This window comes from Cydia fagiglandana, chromosome 15, assembly GCF_963556715.1.
Source record: "Cydia fagiglandana chromosome 15, ilCydFagi1.1, whole genome shotgun sequence".
NCBI lineage: Eukaryota > Metazoa > Arthropoda > Insecta > Lepidoptera > Tortricidae > Cydia > Cydia fagiglandana.
The window spans coordinates 368,634-375,032 of record NC_085946.1 but is presented as its reverse complement, the minus strand read 5'-3'; the positions used below and the strand labels follow the sequence as shown (position 1 = coordinate 375,032).

The window sequence follows — 6,399 nt, the reverse complement described above, 5'->3', positions numbered from 1 at the left end:
AGGGTACACTACTATATATATACAAAGGGTTGGAATCGCTAAAAATGATAAAGATACTACTGCAATTACTAGTATTCGTATAGTAGCAATTGTAGCAAGAGGGTGCGACACACGTTTAGAGAATTGTTAAATTGTAGGTACAATTCTACATATATGTATAATTATTACTACAATTTTATGTAGCACAAAACAATTGTCAGCTACAAATTTGTACATTTTCCGGAAAAGATATGTAGCGTATGTAAAGTTTTGTGATACAACAAATTGTAGACTTGTGATACAATTTACATATTTGTAAGAATTTTCCACTACAAATTTGTTACTTGTGGTACGCACATTTGTATTATTACAAACTTGTAACTTGACACTTGTAAAATTGTAATTGTAAGTTTTGTGGGATAGGCCACTGGTGACAGACGGACGGACGGACGGACGGACGGACGGACAGCGAAGTCTTAGTAATAGGGTCCCGTTTTACCCTTTGGGTACGGAACCCTAACAATGGTACCTATATAAACATTAATGTATTTGGTGAGACGTTGCGTGAGACTTTGCACTATGACATGACGATTGTAGCATTTTGTTAGACCCAAGATTATTTGTAAAAAATCTATTATATACCTACCTATTGTTTATTCCGTTCCGACTATCGGAGTTGGCGAGATTTGAGAAATGTTGTTATTTGTCACCACACATGTTGGGCGTTTAAATCAAAATTAAAGGGTTTACCATTGATAGGTATCATTGGCAGGGTGGTGCTAAATAAGGTAAAAATTTTTGCTGAATACCTTCCGTGACGCCAACATTATTAAAAGTGGTGATTAATCACTAGATTCTGCCCGCAAATTCTTCAGCGTGGAATTATGATAAAAACTATCCTATGTCTTTCCTCGGGCCTCAAACTATACGTCTATTTCAAATTTCGTCTGAATCGGTTCAGCGGTTTAAGCGTGAGGTAAGACTAACAGACAGACAGAGTTTCCTTACCCATATTTATGTAATAAGTTTTTTAAAAGTGGGACGTGCGATGTGGGAAAAAGTGCGATGGGACTTTTTTTAAACCTGTCAATTTGTGTCATACGATTAGGTTCTTACGAACATTAGGTATTTGTACCACGCTATTTCGAGTGCGGTTCGCAGTTTGGTTACAATACGTACAAAAGCGAGAGACCATAACAGGCGAGCCATATGGCCTGGACGCGACCCTGCCTGCGATGGTCCGATGACTCATAGCAAAACCTATGTTTTATAACCAGTATAATGACTGCTAATGATACAATAGTTTTAATTAAATAAAAAAAATACACAGTGATAATATTAACTCAAAAATCTTACCCTACCTAATCAGGGTATAGTCGAGGACGGTCTAGAACGCAAAACAACTATAGTGTAATATTTTGCCTTTATCGCTAATATTAGTCTACATCGCGAACGGTCTAGTCGCAAAATTACCACTTTTTTATATCACACAGGTAGGTTAGGTTCGTTAGTTATCTTCAAATGGCCGAAGGCGAAACCGCACAGGATAGGAGCCCCGCGGTAGCGGGGCTCCGTCGACATCGCTAACGTAAATATAAAACGACGGAAAATGATGTAGGCATTTTGCGTTCTGGACCGTTTGCGATGTAGACTAAAAGCGATATAGGCAAAATGTTACACTAGTCATTTTGCGTTCTAGACCGTCCGCGAATAACCCAGCCAGTGGTTTCCACGGCAAGGCGGTTTTCTGTGTGTATATTAGTGCCTACTAATAATTGCGCTGTCATTTTATTTTGGGTGATTCGTAAAGTCATTTAGTGGTGAGAATATACAGATGTCGATGCGTTAGTTGGTTAAGAAACGCTAGCCACTCAAATACCTACGTAAAAACTAAAAATATGTACCTAGCTCTACTTAGTAATTTCCTCCCTGCTTCAAGCTAGTGGTGGTGGTTGGTATGTTTTTAGTCCCCGTTTTGTTCCAAAGTGTGGAGCAAAGTGCCCCGCCCACCTAGCCAAACAGATCACTATAATGCAGTCAATAAAAACTATAAAGGACTAGTCGGCCTCAAGCTCAATGCTCGCCTTACCGGACTACTGACTCAGATTGTGGCTGTAGGTATATAATGTCACATTGTCACGTACGGTTAGAAATCGATTCAGTTCCGACGTAAGTAATGGCAAGTAAAAGTTTGCCAAAATAGGGTTTGTACGCGCAGTCTCCTCTCCTGCAATGTTTTACACGATGAAGCGCGCAAAAACATCTAACACTGCCCTTGATACCTTGGTGCGATATATGACCTAAATATAACATTTCGCGCAAATGCGAGCAACAGAGAGGCAGATAATGGAATCGACGAGATGAAAAAGCGGATCTTCCTTAGAGAGCAGTAATCACTGATTTGCGGTCTAGTTATGTACCTAGTTGATTCATAGATTCGTACCCAATGATCAACTCAACAGGAAACATATTAAACTACACCAACACCTCATTAATCAGGCACTAAAAAAACTGATATCTATCGTCGAGAAACTTTCTTCTCCGTGAGAAACAGATTAACAGCAATTTTAGCTAACCATGATCAGATCTTATGTCGGTGTATTAAGGTATACACATAGTCACTCAATTGTGTCTACGATAGGTATAATTGAGTATAAAATGAATAGTTTTTGTGGTCGAAGATTCCAATTACTGTTATCACCGGAGATCTCGGAAATGGATTTGTAATGATTATTGTATGGTCGATAAAGATGGGTTGAAGTGATAGAATCGCTTTCTACTATGGCACTAAAATTGTTATATTATAATAACATTAGTTTGTTTCGGAACGAACAATTTAATGGTCGGTTCGTTTGTGTGAAATTGTTTTAAGTAAATAATTCCTTAAAATAATAAATTAAACTACTAAGTATCGCTTTACGAAGACTAGAGTTGGCTCAAGACTTAAATTAATGTAGGATTATCATCAAACAGTTAATATCTATATAAATAATCGTGAACCGGTTTGACGGTAGACCTAAATGAAATTATGCTCAATCGAAAGAGCTTGAAAAAATATCACTTTTGAATCGAGAACATGTATCCGCAAAATTCGTATTGTCGAGTATTTTGCATTTAAAAGTGAAAAAATTTCGACAAAGAATGCAAATGTTCAATTTGTTGTTTGACATTTGACAGCTCTATGGTTTCGTTCAGAAATTGTAAATATTTTTACGTCCGTCATGCATGTTGGACAGATTGCTGGTGAGAGTGTGGGTAAGCCTATTAAAAAAAAACGACTACTGTCAGTGTAAGATGACACTGGTGACAGATGACATGTATTGTGCATTGATTCAATTGATTGACGGGTAAAACCATGGTAAAACCAAAACTTTGTGCTTTACCAGTCTGAAATTAATTAATTTTCAGTAAAGGGTCTAAATGTTTGTGACTAACCTAAGCCCTCCTACGTGTACACGCTCGACGCAGCTAGCCAACTTTATTGTCACGCGTGCAATAGAGTACCTATTAAAGGCCAAGTTCGGCCTGGCCAGCCAGGGTTCACGCTAGACAACGTCAACGATTTATTTGGGGTCGCCGTCATCGAAAACGATGAGGAGGAGGAGGACTATACTTACTAACGATGACACGGCACCGCCGCGTAAAACAAACCTATGCCGAAAATCGTGAGTATCTTTGACCGACATAATTTTTTCAATCTTTTATTATTGTTGTCATGTTGTTGACAAATAATTTTGTTACCTGAACAAACCTTGCCACAAACGCTGAAAAACAATGCAACGAAGGGCGGTTCGTAAAGATTTATTTACTGTATGTAACTATTCTCACGGTAAAATATTTGCCAGGTACCATACCAAGCTAATAGCTTTGCCGACTGTACACAAAGTACTTGCAAATATAATATGCAGCAGATGCATACATATAATGTGATATAAATATATGTAAGTCATATAAATCTTGGTAAGTGCTTTTCCTAAGATTAAATCTAAATTGAACTTTAATGTGCTGTGTCCACACACATGTATCCATGAATCATTATTATTATTTTATGTAGCTACTTAAGATGTATAAACTCTTTCTATCACCCAAAAAAAATGTGAAATTATTCCTTGCACCATTCCACTATCCCGCCGGGTTAGGCGGGGTTGAGCGGTTAAACCTGGAGTTAAGTTACCATGGTTACCAGTACAGTTTGACACTGTTAGGCTCAGTTGCACCATTCCACTAACCTGGGGTTAACGGGTTAAACCTGGAGTTACCATGATTACCAGTACAATTTGACATTGGGTTAACGGTTTGACCGCTTAGCCCCGGGTTATTGATATGGTGCAAGTGGGCCTTCACAACAGAATAAATAATAGTACTAGATGCAGAAGATTCACTCTTTAACAAAATGTGTCTGTTACGATCAGCACAGATATGGCCGCTAGGTGGCGACAGTGCCACGCGCGGCTTATGGCTTTCCCCAAAATTAGGGCGGAACAGATGTACTTTTAGCTACCTGTGGCAAAGCGACGAAATCACGGAGTGAGCCACGCCTGCCTTCACGGTTTAAATGCTTAACCCCGGGTTAGTGGGATGGTGCAAGTGGCTCTAATCCTCCCTTCCAGTTCCAGTTATACTTTTAAAATCTGTATTTATATACCCATACAATATTCATTTTTTGCAGATAGTTTCAAGTATTTTGAATGCTGTAGTTAGAAGACTGCCAGACAAATGTGGATTAATAAGGTTGTGGAGATAAAAAAAAATACATCCACACTACAGCATCCGAAATCTCAAAATCATTTGCTTCTATATCGAAGAGCTCTCTGGATTTTTTTGATGACTTTCCGGTATGTATAATGATAATTATATGCATAAAGTTTTGTTTCTTATGGACATGTATTTATTACATTAGGTATTTTATTTTTATTTAAGGTCACTTATCTTGACATAAATGCTGAAGGAATTAATTATGTCACTTTAAAAGGAGACGAAGAGCGGGACAGTATTATAAAACAAAGTTAAACATCACGGCCCGAAGACCACCCAAATGATGAAAATGTATTAACTAGGTTCAGTTCTTTTCAAATTTGTATTAAGGGGAGAAAATCCAAAATTAAAATTCAGATAAAAACTTTAATGTTTTAAGAAATTGTAAGTCATTTCAAGTTTTAGACATTTTGAAACAAAAAAATGTTTTGAGAAGAATGTGTTTGACAGATGGTAAAGCTGCGGTTTCTTCTGGGATGTGGGGATGCATAGCGAGGAATGTGTTTGTAAGAACCAATACAAATTGTCCTCCAGGACTGCGCTCAGTGAGGATAGGTAATTGAAGTAATTCTAATATTCACTCTAAAGAAACAAATCTACCTCTCTACGCATCCTTGCACATCTCTGATGGAATCATGGTCCTTGCTAATCTTTGGTGGAATACCTCATAGCCTTACTATACTTGGTTTTGTGAAAGGCTAACTTTATATGATATACTTAGTTTAATTCGTTTATTTATATGTATTTAATTCCAAAAGACTGATTGTTGTAGTAAATTGTACTATTTTTATATAAGATATATTTTTTGTAAATTCAAGTAAAAATAAATAAAAATAACGTCAGCATGTCTTTTTATAAATCGTCAGGTGAATTGAGATGAAATTGTACTCACAACTTCCATACTGACATTTTAGTGCCATGATGGGTGCATGAAATTTGGGTTCCCTCCTTTGAGATGGAAAAGTGGGTTAGTCCGTTAGGGGCTATTCATAAATTTCGTCATTTCAAATAAGGGGGAGGGGGTCTGGACATCGGATGATGCTAGCATGACGTAGGAGGAAACGGGGTCATTCGAAGCATGATTTTTGGATGATTTTAGGGGGAGGGGGGGTCAAAAATTCAAAAATGGTCAAATACGATGACGTAATTTATGGACAGCCCCTTAGGTGAGAGGTACAGAACCGAAATGCAACAAGTAAGCAGGTTAGGTTAGAACTGCTGCCTTTACAGAACAGAACTACGACCAGAAAAGTGGGTTAGGTTAGGTTTGAACTGCAATCCTTGAAGAACTGAACTGCTACCATAAAAATGGTTTAGGTTAGGTTAGAACTATGATCCTTACAGAACCGAACTGCTACCAGAAAAGGGGGTTAGGTTAGGTTGGAACTGCGATCCTTATAGAACCAAACTCCTAACAGAAAAGTGGGTGAGGTTAGGTCAGGTTATTTAATCTAACCCACTTTGGGTTGGTTGGATGGGTGCATGAAATTATGAAATTTGGGTTCCGTCCTTTGAGATTGAAAAGTGGGTTAGGCCGTTAGGGGCTATTCATAAATTACGTCATTTCAAATTAGGGGGGGGGGGGGGTCGGGACATCGGATGATGGTAGCATGACGTAGGAGGAAACGGGGTCATTCGAAGAATTTTCGAATTTTTGGATGATTT

General features: G+C 38.1%; 1 long non-coding RNA gene across 1 annotated transcript; it reads left to right on the top strand.

The window, feature by feature from the left end:
* The first annotated feature begins 2,979 nt into the window (after positions 1-2,979).
* LOC134671056 (uncharacterized) lies at positions 2,980-5,762 on the top strand. The gene is made up of 3 exons (XR_010099166.1): positions 2,980-3,644; positions 4,649-4,814; positions 4,900-5,762. It is a non-coding gene; the product is annotated as an uncharacterized LOC134671056 (long non-coding RNA).
* Positions 5,763-6,399: the final 637 nt, after the last annotated feature.